At 39.5% G+C, this 14,734-nt stretch overlaps 1 long non-coding RNA gene across 2 annotated transcripts; it reads left to right on the top strand.

The window, feature by feature from the left end:
• Positions 1 to 1,115: 1,115 nt before the first annotated feature.
• On the top strand, positions 1,116 to 2,809 carry LOC145107857 (uncharacterized). 2 transcript variants are annotated; one of them, XR_013708005.1, is made up of 3 exons: positions 1,116 to 1,226; positions 1,312 to 1,428; positions 2,503 to 2,809. It is a non-coding gene; the product is annotated as an uncharacterized LOC145107857 (long non-coding RNA). The 2 variants fall into 2 exon arrangements; XR_013708004.1 differs by having other exon boundaries at positions 1,116 to 1,428.
• The last annotated feature ends 11,925 nt before the right edge of the window (positions 2,810 to 14,734 follow it).

The following is a 14,734-nucleotide window of genomic DNA, read 5'->3' as shown; positions in this document are numbered from 1 at the left end:
AAATTTTAGTATGGAATCTGGAATGTTGGTCCGGAATCCGGAATGTCATTCCAGAATTAGTAAAAGAAATGTTTTTCTTGGTCCAAAATACCTCATTCCGGAAAAAATTGTTATTTTTAAAAAAAAAAGAGTGCTATTTTTTTCAAATAGACATAAAAAAGTGGTTAGATTACTTAATTTCCTCAAAATATATTATTCGAAAATATTTGATTCTTTACATGTGCTTTATCTTCTTATTTATTCCTCGTTGTAATTTATTTTTTCATTTTGTTTTAATGTTTGTTGTTACAGTAACTTATTTTAGGATTAAGAAAAACAACAACAATGGTATTTCCCTGTTTAATTGTGTTGGATTTTTTTTTTCTTTTTCAATCTAACAAATTTTATATTTCATTGTATAACTATAGCATAATTATTTTTTCATTAACCTTAAAGTTAAAAATCTTTTTGATGTGTTTAAACCATTTTAAATATTAATTAAAAATAACGATGATATACTTAGGAACAATACATCTATTGTATAAAAATATATGTTTGCAAATTTATGATTAGTTATTACACCTCTCTATATTATTTATTTTGTCAATCGTATGGTATACGGGTATAACCTAGTATGAATAAAGATAAATCTTACAAACTTATCAACAAATTCTAAAAACGTGTGTGAAATCAAACCTTAGGATTGTTCTAAAAAAAATAACACACTCAACCTTCTCGTAAAGGAATTAGTTTTTCACATCCCGTTACCATATACTTCATGTGTCATGTGCTGCCAAGGAAATGGTAGGAATCATTTTTGGATAATAACTATGTTCCTAATAGTCTTATCTGAATATCAATTTATAAATTTAGGGGTTGTTTGGTAATATTTGAATGATTTAGGCTTGAATAGTTAAGAGGTAGGATGATTTATGTTATTCGGTAAAGTTGTTTAACGAGAAAAAAAAATTCCATTTTACCTTTTTGTTTATAAATTAAAATTTCATCTAACTTTTTACCGACCAAAGAGGTGACATGGATTAATTCCTTCAAATTCTAAATCGAATTAATGAATCTTAATTTCTTTAACAATTTCAAACTCCATCCAAAATAATCGTGAACAAAACCTACTTAATTCTTATTGTTGAAACCAAAGAGGTGACATGGGTTAAGAGGTACAACATAAATGAATATCATGTACAACATTGTTGGAGTCAAAGAATCGGCAACACTCTCACCTCACTCTGGTATCATATATTTCTCCACGATCCCACGCCGCTTCAATTAATTCTTATTTCTCCCTGAATTGCGTCCCCCAATTTCCAATTTCAGATGGCAGTGTTCAAGGCAAGAAACACAATTAAACTCGATTCCTGATTGCTGGTGGTGATCAAGGCTAATGCTTTATATTGCGCTCAGTTGCTCCACCTCTTCTCACCCTGCCCTCAGGTACACTTATTGTTTCTAATGGATTGTCTTTCTATATTAGACATTAATGTGAGGTGTTCGAAGACGTTCTTAAAATCACACCTCCAATATGTCAAGAAAATTGGAAATTAGTCACTAACATCTACAAACCAACGCTCCTTGTTCATTTCTCATGGTTATATAGATCCTGTAGTTCCATGATCATCTTCAATTTCTTATTCCATCGGTAGATATAATAGAGCTCCAAAGAAATCGTTCAAGTTATACATTGTCTTCGCTTTGGTTTATTTCATTATTATTATGATTATGTTTTTCGCTTTCATACCCAATGTTTAGAAGGTTATACTTTGTATCAAAGTTTAAAATTTCCTTCTTTCATTGTGTTTTTATGGTGAATGTGGTCATGTTACATCACGTAGTCAAGGTATTTGATGAAATGCTTATGCTGTTTTTTACATTGGTTCATATGGTATCGGCTATCCAGGTGATTGGGGAGATATTTATCTGAGCTATATATGTATCCAGCTGATAAAAAAATATAGTATATTCTTCTGGGACTCTATTTATAAACCAAATATTCCATTTCCATTCTTTTAGTATGTAGAATAAAATAACTATACCTGGAACTCGATGCACCCCTTTTATTGTGATGCAGTTTATTCTAGAACAAATTTTAGATACCCTGTTACTGATGAACCCAATAACCTTAAAGTTATGCAGATTTCATATTTTTAGAGACCTCATTCCTCAAAATGATCAGAAAAGACACGGTTTCTTTCTTGTTGGTGTTCTTATAATCTTGCTGTTGTATACAACCTTTCTTGTGGTTTTCTAAGCTTGAATATTACTTTAGTAATCTTGCTGAGCTTCAATATAACTTTAGTAGTCTTCAGTATGGTGGGTCCTTCTATATTAATATATTAAAAAATTAAATAAAAGGAAAAGAAAAAAATAAAATATATTAAAATGGTATAAATATCATTTTGTATGGATTAGAGACAGGCCAACTGTTTAAGAAATTGAAATCACAAACACCATTTACATCAAGTAAAAAAGTTAATGATTGAACTTATGACTTCTAATTGTGTCATGTAGCCTCATGTTGATGCTCACAATCCATTAACCCCCCTTAAAAAGAAGGTTACGTGGGAGGCCCACTATAAAGAGGAAAATAGAGGGAGAGTATGGGAAGAACTACAGATATAGTATCCTAAACAAAAAATAATGTATTGTAACTTACAACAAAAACACCCAATGTCCTTGTAGTGATATGTGTTTTGTTTATGTTTTTGGGAAAACAAACTGTTTGGAAGTATTATTTGCACACCATTTGTAATCATCTACATGCTACTTTGTACAAACTTTTGATATTATTTATGTGATACTAGTTTGTTTGTTATAACATTATGGTGTTCTTTAATTTTTCTAATTTAGTATGTTCATGGCTATATGTGTTTATCTGTTTGATGTTCATGACACCTATTTGTTTGCTAGTTTTATGTTTGTCTGTCATTTACAATCAGTAACCCAACATCCATTATTCATTAAGCCATGTCAAAAAAAAAACATCCAAAACAGTCTGTAACAATCAGTTAGCCAACATCCATCTTTTATTAAGCTATTTTCAGTTGCATCCAATGCACATTAACCCATTAAGCCAACTCCATCTTTCATTAAGCCATTTTCAGTTACATCCAAAGTACATGAACCCATTAAGCCAGCTTTCATGAAGTCATTAATCCCTAACCTAAAGTGGGTTAACTACAAACATAACAAACAACACGAAGAACACTATTTTGTGAGTGGACACCTTCCATTTCTTCAGTGCCTCCATTTCATGGTCCATCTTCATCCCATGCTCCGATGTAGCAAATTTCAGCATTAGTTTATAAGCTTCCATTACACCAAATTTCTTCGGCTTCAACTTGATGTTTAAATCTTCATATCGAATAACTTCATCGACCACTCCTAAAAATTGCAACTTTTCCTTATAGTCTTGAAAAATAGAATGGTTAAAACAAGAACATAAAAAGAAGGGTTAAGCAAAAAACATAACTTCATTTACCATGGAGTTACGACACACTCTGAACTTTTCTTCACAGTTGTCATTAGTCTGTGATGTCCTCAATCGAGAAGGTAACCCACATTTGCAAGGATTTTTAATTTGGAACTCTTGATTTTGACTGGCAGATTAAGAAGAAGAAGACATGTCGATTTTTGGATTCTAGGGCACAAAAGAGCAGGAGGTTGAAGAAATACCTTATATCACGTATCAGCTAATCTCAAAGGCCACGTATATGCCAAGTATATGCGAATTGGGTGTTATCCACTATATCTTGAACACAAAATGTGAGTTTCATGGTCAATGGTATACAAAGAAAAGAAAGTGACGAAATGTGAAGAACACCTAATTCATTTTCCCTTTAATTATGTGATGAGAGAAATGTTTGGATATAAAAATATATCTCACGTGCATGACCATTTATGTCAGGCTTCCTTTGGAAAATGCTCTGAACCACACTTCCTTTCTTGTTGAAAATAGAAAGAAAAAAAGTATTGTGTTAATCACTATTCACACACATCCATTGGACAAAGCAATTGTATTGGTCCCCATATATTATAACTATGTGAGCCAACATATCAAAAAATGTAATCAATCGATGTAGCAAATCGACTCATTTAGACGGATCAATACCTGGGTTCACCCATCGTGCCTCCGGATCGATCCATTAAAAATAAGATTCTTATTTTAGAGGTCAACAAAATCAATAATAAAAGGGTGGATTTAGGTCATATGATGTACTTATTTAGAAGAATTAGGTTTCCATTTATTTAAAATAAATGGGTCATTATTCATCTATGTAAAGAAGTTTGGTGATTTGGTTGGGTCAAGTCATATATATAAGGCTCGACAACAAAATATTTAATAAGAATGACATTGACCTTGATAGTTGGTGCCTTCTCAAATGAATTTACCATTCCATGAAAAAATTCATAAACAAGATTGAAATATCACATTTGCGTAGGATGTATTGTCTTGTTGTAGTTTGAAAAGGAGAAAGATCTGCACCAATGATGTGATTCCATGACTTGTAATAACCTAACATATCTTCTTCTTCTTCTCCTTCTCCATCATCATACACGAGACTCACCCCACACTCCTTTATAAGTTCATTATGTGTCCCTGTAACAGTAATAGTGACCTAGTCACCACCTTCAATGTCATTCATCCCAAACATCTAACGACTTAACATCACACAACACTCTCGACATACACTAAATATGGTCATGTGACGTTGGTATACCCATGCGTGATTCTTTATTATATTACTAATTGTGATTGTTGGCGAAAGAAAGAGCCCATCCTCATCTGGAACTTGCAATAAGTCTGAACAGAGCAGAACTTGAATCCTCTAAAGCAGTTTGGAGATGATGGGATGGTAAATAATATTGATGGTCCCGCACTTCGATGCCTAAACCAACTCGACATCTCCTCCGCATTATACATTGTGCTGAATATTCCACATTCATAATAAGTCTGCCAAATACAAATCCCCTTAATTAATTGTAACGTCAGTGTTTCGAGACTAAGTATTAGTATGATGATGTAGCAGTCAAGGTCAACCATTGTAACCTATTTTGAAATAATAAAGAGGAATTACTTGAATATTATGTGAATTATGTGATTTTATGTGCTTATATATAATTGTTTATAAAGATACAATAAATTAAGAATGAAAATAAGCGTCAAAAATAAAATGTTAGATAAACTCAATATCTACGAAGAAATTTGTAGTGGTCGTGACAAGGATTCCGAAGATATAAAGAACGCCGAAATCCGAGTTATAACGAGGAAATTATGACATGTCCAAGTTTCGCGGCAAAACTGGCACGACGCTGGGTGACGTAAAAAGTGAGTTTGCGATAAAATGCTTTTTAGCCTTAGCGATCTTAACGAAATTCGAAGTATACGTTAAACCGAGAGCGTGCATAAAAAGAAAGTCCAAATCTGACTTCATGTGAGGAAGTTATGAATTTTCTAAGATTTGATATAGCAGTGTGTAGCCCGGAGTTCGAATTTTAGATCGAGCGAATTTTAGCCGACATAACCTAAATGAGAATCAAAGATCTCGTCAATAGGAGCTCACCGATAAAAAGACAGACGAAAACGGACATCGGATGACAAAGTTATAAATCTTTAACGGACTTTTCCTGTCCAGGCCTGTTAAAAATATAACATTAAAAATAAATTCAAAATTAGCTGACGGAGTCTAAACGGAAGTTGGAGATTACGTCTCCACCTATGCGTGGGTATAAAGAACGTCGAAAGCGGATCTCGTACATGAAATTTACAAATTTTGGAAATTGGAGGTGTAAATTGTGAAGGTTGTCCGAGGTACACCCTGCGTAACAACATTACGCTCCGCGGTCTCGCCTACTCGGTCCAGAAGAAGTCACGATGCACCATCCGAAGTTCGACACGTAACCCATCGTATGCGTTGTGTACCCTCTTACGCGCAAAATTCCGAGGAACGCCCAACGTACCACCGAAGGTACGCGTAGCGTAGACCGCATCTCAACCTTATAAATAACATGCGAGGCTTGCTTCATTTCTCACACCTTCCACTCTTTCTTTCTCTCTCTACTCTCTCTCTAAACCTCCTAAACACCCCCCCAAGCCTAGGAAACTTCCCTAGAACCAGAAGAAAGCCCCGGATCGCTCGAAGGCTCCGAGAAAAAGAGCTTTTCCGCTCGAAAAGTTCTGCCCCCGAAGAGCCCGATTTCCATCAAACCTCCTGTTTTCGTCAAAGGAAATCATATTTTTAAGAAGCGAAGCGTTGTCTAATTTGGAATCACCGCCTTATCAGGTGAGTGCATACTTACTTTCATCTTACACATAGATATGAAATATTTTATATAAATCACGTGCCATGTGTGCGTATTATCTGTTTATTTTGAGATATATGTTGGATGAAAGATTTAAACTTTTTCAGATCTAAACTGTATATGTATTTTACATCATGAGATATATGTTGGATGAAAGATTTAAACTTTGTTTTTTAGATCTAAACAGTATATGTATTTTATACCTTGAGATCTATGATAGATGAAAGATTTAAACTTTGTTTTTCAGATCTAAGCTATATATGTATTTTATACCTTGAGATTTATGCTTGATGAAACATTTAAACTTTGTTTTTCAGATCTAGACTGTATATGTATTTCATATCTACAAATATGTTGGGTAAAACATGGGTAGATGAAATAGTTGATGTGTGATGAAATAAAATGATGAGAGGTCTCGATGTTGAGGATGATCCAGGCATCTAGCGGAGTATAGATGACGACCACATACTATTCTAGACAGTACAGTGGAACGCTTGCAGGATCACAATATGTAGGCGTTTATTTGAACAACGTGTTCACCATATGTACTCCATCCCCTTCACGGTTGTCTTATTTGACATAAATTGCTCAGGAATCCCCTAAGCAGTGTTGTCACCCCGATGAAATTCTTTAGGCTAGGTCCCTTATAATAGATGCTTTAGGGACGTAAAGTGAGGATGATGGGAACGGGTAATCGGGTTGTTTGATTTGATGAAATTAATAAACTTATTTATTATGCTTTGAAAACCTTATGTGCTCACCAGGCTCCAAAGCCTGACCCGCTCAGTTTCTTGTATAACAGGTAGTGACATAAGAGTATAGATGTGATGATTTGATGAGAGATTATAGATTATAGGCCAGTAGAAATAAATAGAATATTGTAAGGCCTATGTTGTTTTTGATTGTGCTTTTGATCTGTATTGACAATGACACCCTAAGGTTTTAATATAATGAAATACATTTCTTCGGAAATGCTTTTGATAAAATCTTTATCATATTTTTGGGAACAAATTCCATAAAACTTTCTTTAAAAAGTTACTCTGATTTACAAATAAAGTCTAACATCTGGTTTACCAGGTATATTGTTTTGAGTATTTAATTGAAGGATTTTGGAGGGACTCGACGAGTTAGTTCGTCAACTCGTCGAGTAGGGTTGCGACTTGGTGACGTGGTTAATGAATGGACCCGACAAGTCGAAGAGATGGCTCGCCGAGTCAGCGCTGTAGGCAGAAACCCTAATTCTCTCGGGCCTGGGACTATTTTAAGGCACTTATAGCCTCCTTGACACCCCCCATCAGTGTCATTCGTCACTTGAGAGAAAACCTAGAGTCATTGGTGAGCAAGAGAGGGAAAGGGGCTCATTGGAGGTCATTCCTTGGGGAGAAGATCAAGGGTGTTGCAAGGATCAAGAAGAGAGCTTGTGGATCTATTTCATCCCGATCTTCAGCTTCAGATCAAGGTATGAACCCTTACATTTCCTGTCTTATTGAATAGAACCTTTGAGTATGAGAAATTAGAGCTCATATCACTTTTGGTGGGGTTTTGGTGCATTAAACCCCCCTCTTTTGAGTATTCCATAGATTTGGATTTTGTATGATCCAGAGAGTCAGAAAGTAGGAAGCCATTGTTGTGCAAACATGAGGTTTTGAGGTTAGGAAGCTTTAATGGAGTCTAAATGGCATATAGAGCAAAATATGCTATTCATGGATATCAAGATCGGACCTTTATGTGACTTTTGGGTATTAGGAGGTCAGATCTACGAGTTAGAGTTACAGATCTTACCTCAGGTGGTTGAATGAGAAATCCGATGGAGCCAACTCGCCGAGTCCATGGGATGACTCGACGAGTCGTAGTGGGTGTGACCTAGTAGCCTGGACCCAGTGTTAAATCAGTGAGTTGGGAGTCAACTCCGTGAGCTGAGTGAACCCTAGGATGAACGTGGGGAATACGAGTGGACTCGGCGAGTCACAGGTGTGCACTCGGCGAGTTACGTCAACCATGACTGTTGACTCAGTCTGGTTTTCTGTTGACTTCCTGGGTGGGTCAATAAGAGGCAGGAAGGACCAAGGAGGGGTAAAATAGACTTTTACCCATCCCGAGGGTAAGAAAGGGGAAAAGAGGACTTAAGGAGTAAATGAGTAATAAAGCGGATAATGATTGAAATGCTTGTCTTATGTGTTAGGCGGAGGCTAGTCCAAGAGTTCCGAGTGCTTGTCAGTTACCTGCTAGTCGAGGTGAGTCTTCTCACTATACTTTACCTAGAGTGGTAATTATGTGTGACCGGAAGGTCTTATGTGGTTATAAGGGTTATGATATGTATGTTATCTATGTGATATGTATATGCTATGTCCTGAGCTTGTAGAGTTTGGACCAGAAGGTCAACATAGTTTGATGTATATTATCTATGTGATATGTTTATGTTATGTCCTGAGCTTAGAGTTTGGACGTGAAGGTCAATAGAGTTTGGACCGGAAGGTCAACAGAGTAGGACCGAAAGGTCTATAGAGTTAGGACCGGAAAGTCATCATGGGTAGGACCGGAAGGTCTACCAGAGTTGTGGGACTGGAAGGTCCCACTGAGACACATTGACCGGAAGGTCTTACAGAGTTATAGCCTCGAGTGGCTAATATGTTTTATGTGGTATTTTGGGGAACTCACTAAGCTTTGTGCTTACCGTGTTATGTGTTATGTGTTTCAGGTTTCTCAGGATCGCGGGACGGTAACGGCTTGATTGTACACACCAGAGAATGAGTTATGTTTTCAGGGTCCTGGATTATTAATGGAGTTGTGTTTTGTAATTTGAATAAATGAGATTTTTATACAATATGATATGAAAAGTATGCGATTTTAAAATGAAAAATTTGTTTGAAAATTTACGGTGTTACACGTTGATATCAGAGCCTTGGTTTGAGGGATTCGGATGCACCTCCGGGTGTGTTTGAACTCAAACTGAGGATTTGAGAAAGATTTTCAAAAGAGATAAATTTTTCTAAAAATGAGTAAGAGTTTAAGAGAAAACGAGTTGGAGCAGTGTATACAATCAGCCGTAGCCCGAACGGTGATTTCCCAAAATACCCTTACTTTTGTGTTATGAGATATTTATGAGATGTTTTATGAGATATTACGCATGCTAGAGATAGGCTAGGTATTCCATATTTTAGGACTAGAGTAGCCTGATTTGTGATGCCTTAGCCTAGGAGTTGCTGTTATATGTGATGTGCTTTCGAGTATGTGCTGAGTAAGAGTATCCAGAAGGAATATTTCAGAGATAGAGCTTCGAGTGGAGGAGTAGTCTAGGAGAGATACCTAGATAAGCATCGAAGGATGCCTTCTGAGAGAGTAGTTATATTCCCGTGTGGGGTATAGTGCTTGAGTTCGGTGACACCTGTTGTGTGAATAGAGCAAGTAGAGTTGTAACCTAGAGTGGTTTACGTATTGGTGGAGACTATTCGATGCCTGAATGCTGCTTGATTCGTGCTTTGTGGAACTCTCGATGATGGGAGTCAGCTACTAAGTGAATATGACGATATTCAGGAGGTAGATGGCTGGCATCATTAGGAGTTTTTCAGCAGCTGATGGCAGAGAAGTGTGAGCACCTAGGAAGAGCCTAGGGGGTGACCGTGGTCAGATGAGTGCGCTGACAGGGTAGAGTATTTCGCTGGGGAGCGAACATGTGTAACAGAATGGACGAACGAGAAGGTTGCGCAGCTACTTAGGAAATTTGGGATGGTCCGTGTGGAAAGTATAGGCAGATGTGACAGGTAATATGGGCTCGTACTACTGAAAGCAGAGGATCCATACTTGATGCAGGGAGTATTCTGGAGATTCTAAGTAGCAGATTGATTGGTGATGTCATGGTTCGAGTACCATGCTAAGTGACAGATTGATTGGTGATGCCGTGGTTCGAGTACCATGTTTTGTAGCGAACTGAGAAGAGAGAACATGGTTCAAGTACCATGATCCATAGCAGATTAAGAGGAGATAACATGGATCGAGTACCATGGTTTATAGCAGATCGAGAGGTGGCCACATGGTTCGAGTACCATGACCCGTGGCGGTTAGTGTTACTGGTTCTACCATTTATTCCGTTGTGATTGGTTAGATCGAGATCGGATGCGATAGAGTATGAGGACAAAGGGTCATGTGGAACAAGTTCCAGCGAAGAATCCCTTGTGAGGGAAGTCGAGATGGTTCCAAGGTATTTTTGGTGAGATGTCAGATGAAGTCGCAAGGCTCAAGGATGAGTAGAGATGGCGTTTATGGAGGATTACGGCATGAGTTGAGAAATCAGCCGATGGTGGGGATGTCACCTTCTCTAACCTAGGTGGTATTATTTCCGTTTCCTGTGGGAAACATAAGAGGTATTGAGATTTCGGTTCCTGAACTTGGGGGTAAAACCCTGCGGGTTAGTATTGATGGCGACCTTCCATTAGAGTATTTGGGCAGTATGTCTTCCGAGAGGTAATGATAGAACATGAGCAGATTGTCAATGGGGACTAAGATGGTTAAGGACAAGGATACACCTTATTTGAGCATAGTAGGGCATGTATTAGCTGCAGTGGCGGACGATCAAGAAGAGGATATTGGGGCGGTGGCTCTTATTGTCTATGATGAGTATCGAGTGTGGTAATGAGGTCTCTACTCTTATTACAACCCACGTGATGGAACGTTGGTTGAGGAGTCGAGGATGAGGAGTATGATAGTTCATTATTTTCAGATTAACAGTCAGAGTTACTATTAGACAGTTGAGAAGTCCGGTAATGGGATGGTATGAGATTCTGGATGATCAGAGGCAATCATGATGAGAAGTTTCTGAGGATTTTATCCGAGATTTGGGGTATTTGGAGTCACGGGGTTTCTATCGGGGAGACCACCGAGCATTGCGTAGTACCTTCCAAGAGTAAGTGTGATGTTCCTGGTGGAAACAGTCTGTGGAATAGATTTTTGGTGCGCCAATTGGTGATGGTTCGAACCCTGAGTGAGGGAGAACCGGGTACTCTATTGAGAGGATCAGAGAATTCCTTAGGAGCAGTTAGGGAGCTGGATAGAGACATGCACTACGGATTCATGAGACCAGGGTTATTGGTGGTCGAGGTGAGTTGTAGAAGGAGTTTATGCATGTTGTACGCTTTCAAGAAAGGATGAATGTCTGCACGGCAGGTAGCCGTTGGTCAGAGGCCTTGTGGTAGATAATAATTTTTCAAGGTGGTTGGTTCGTTGGGATACTTCGGCAGTTGGGAAATTTTGGTTCGATGAATGGATTGTTCTATGCTCCTTGGAAAGGGTAAGAGGTGATCGGGCATCCAATTTCCGGGTCGGTGTACGTAATCTCGCTTGGTTTTGTGCAATAGAGGAAAGAGTTTCTGAGGTTCACCTTTGCGTTCTGAGTCGTTGGCGATTTCTCCATGTTTCAATGTGGGAGATGGAGTATTCTGGGATTACAAGTGGCACGAGAGAAAGACCGGTTGCAAGATTCCGAGGAAGCAACACAGTATCTGAGTATGATGCCATGAGTATGAGATTAGTGGTAGAGTCAAGACAATGTGAGGCGCTGTGATGGTGTACCGAGGTATCCGAGTTTAATGTCCTAAGTCTCGGATTATTTCGAATTTTGAGTTTGAGATGGCAAGTGGCGTATCAGGTATCTACGGTTCCAGTCGGGGCCCTTCGGCCAATTGACATCAAGCGAGATTATTCGAGAACGTGGATTGAAGCAGGGAAAGGTGTTTTGTTATGACAGATGTCGTCAGAAATAACAATGCATAATTTGGGTAAGTGTGTACACCTATCTATGGTTGGTCCGTAGGGCATGAGTTAATGATCGCAGTGTGGCGTCGACCTGAGGATGAGATTGTGAAGTGGTAAGAGCAAGTGCGGTAAGACTACGGGGAGCCGTAGTACTCACTATTCAGTGAGAGGGTGTGGTGATACTACGGGGAGCCGTAGTACTCACTATTCAGTGAGAGGTTGTGATGATGTTATGGAGAGCCGTAGTACTCACTATTCAGTGAGAGGGTGTGGTGATGCTACGGGGAGCCGTAGTACTCACTATTCAGTTAGAGGTCGTTGTGATACAGCGGGGAGCCGTAGTACCCACTAGGTAGCGAGAGAATGTTGTGATGAAGTACTCTCTGATCAGAGTATGATGCAGAAGAGTTTTGGGCTTGGGTAGCCCTAATATTTGAGTTTGTGGAATCCTGGTGGTCGAACCAGGGGCGAGACTGGGGTGTCCATATTTGTCGGGAGTCGTTAGATTCTGAGTTGAGTAGTGGTTGTCGCAACCAAAAGGAAGTGGATAAGTGGGGTACACATGGGTTGCGGGTAATGAGTCATGAGTTGAGTGGTTCATTGGGACGAGTAGTTCCAACTCTGGGTCAGACCAAACTCTCGAGTTTGAGTTTGGCTCTGGTAGTGCGTCGGGTAGGCGAGATGAGATTCTAGATTCAGAGATAAGTTCCATGTTGAAGGGTATTGGTTGTCATCTGGTGTCTTAGACCAGTGTAGGTCAGTGCTTAGTTCGGGAGGTACCGCGGGATGCATGGAACTAATGAGTCGTAGACGACAAAGTTCTGGGGTGAGCCGATCTTCAGTGGGGATTTTAGTATTTGCTTGGGATAGCGAGAATATCATGACTGGTGTGTCACAATGGACCAAGATAGTTGTTGAGAGGGGGAAGGCGACGAGACGTTTTGAGACATGTAGTGGGTAACCTTTGGAGTTCTGACGGTAGGGTCGAGAGTAGACCAGGTGCTAAATGATAAAAGAAATATTTGTGAGAAAGTGAAGGATTACGATTTTAGAGGTTGAGGACTTCCGAGCGAGCATGATTATTTTTCTTGTGTCTGAGGACAGGGTGATGAGAGTTTATTGTTCGGATGGGTTCTGATTATAGTTCAGTGGATGAGCCTATGGTGGGATGTGAGCTCTTTCGTTCCTTGGGGCATGATTCGGATCGTTTGGTATGAGTGATCGGTCGCTGACTTTTGCACTTTGTTCTGTGTGAATCAGTGGAGCAGTGAGTTATCAGGGTTGGTGTTCGAGGAGCACATATCATGGTGATAGCTTGAATAGGCGGTCTGGCGGCGAGCCAGGCCACTAGAGTTTCCAGAATTTGGGAAAGTCAGAAAGCGGTTACATAGCGGCATAAGGGTTGGTTTGGTTCTGGACTTGGGAATTTCTGTGTGGATTCAGGTGTCCATGGAAAAAGATATCGGTGTGGTAGGAGATCATTTAGGTAGTGCTTTCGGGTTGTTGGATTCAATCTATGTGTGGTTAAGGAGCGATTTCGAGGGCGAAATCTAATTCAAGTGGGGGAGAATTGTAACATCCGGTTTACCAGGTATAATGTTTAGAGTATTTAATTCAAGGATTTTGGAGGGACTCGACGATTTGGTGCCTCAACTCGTCGAGTAGGGTCGCGACTTGGTGACGTGGTTAATGAATGGACTCGACGAGTCGGAGAGATGGCTCGCCGAGTCAGTGCTGTTGGCAGAAACCCTAATTCTCTCGGGCCTGGGCCTATTTAAAGGCACTTATAGCCTCTTTGACACCCTCCATCAGTGTCATTCGTCACTTGAGAGAAACCCTAGAGTCATTGGTGAGCAAGAGAGGGAAATGGGCTCATTGGAGGTCATTCCTTGGGGAGAAGATCAAGGGTGTTGCAAGGATCAAGAAGATAGCTTGTGGATCTATTTCATCCCCATCTTCAGCTTCATATCAAGGTATGAAGCCCTTACCATTCCTATCTTATTGAATAGATCCTTTGAGTATGAGTAATTAGGGGTCATATCACTTTTGGTGGGGTTTTGGGTGCATCAAACCCCCCTCTTCTAAGTATGCTATAGATTTGGATCTTGTATGATCCAGAGAGTCAGAAAGTAGGAAGCCATTGTTGTGCAAACATGAGGTTTTGAGGTTAGGAAGCCATGGAGTCTAAATGTCATATAGAGCAAAATATGATATGCATGGATATCAAGATCGGACCTTTATGTGACTTTTGGGTATTAGGAGGTCAGATCTATGAGTTAGAGTTACAGATCTTACCTCAGGTGGTTGAATGAGAAATCCGATGGAGCCAACTCGCCGAGTCCAAGGGATGACTCGACGAGTCGTAGCGGGTGTGACCTAGTAGCCTGGACCCAGTGTTAACTCAGCGAGTTGGGAGTCAACTCAGTGAGCTGAGTGAACCCTAGGATGAACGTGGAGAAGACGAGTGGACTCGGATAGTCACAGGTGTGCACGCGGCGAGTCAGGTCAACCATGACTGTTGACTCAGTCTGGTTTTCTGTTGACTTCCTGGGTGGGTCAATAAGAGGCAGGAAGGACCAAGGAGGGGTAAAATAGACTTTTACCCATCCCGAGGGTAAGAAAGTTGAAAAGAGGACTTAAGGAGTAAATGAGTAATAAAGCGGATAATGATTGAAATTCTTGTCTTATGTGT

This window comes from Lactuca virosa, chromosome 1 (assembly GCF_052849685.1).
Source record: "Lactuca virosa cultivar CGN04683 chromosome 1, Lactuca_virosa_CGN04683_v6, whole genome shotgun sequence".
Taxonomy (NCBI): domain Eukaryota; kingdom Viridiplantae; phylum Streptophyta; class Magnoliopsida; order Asterales; family Asteraceae; genus Lactuca; species Lactuca virosa.
The sequence above is the reverse complement of the archived record's forward strand: the minus strand, read 5'-3'. Positions and strand labels throughout refer to the sequence as shown.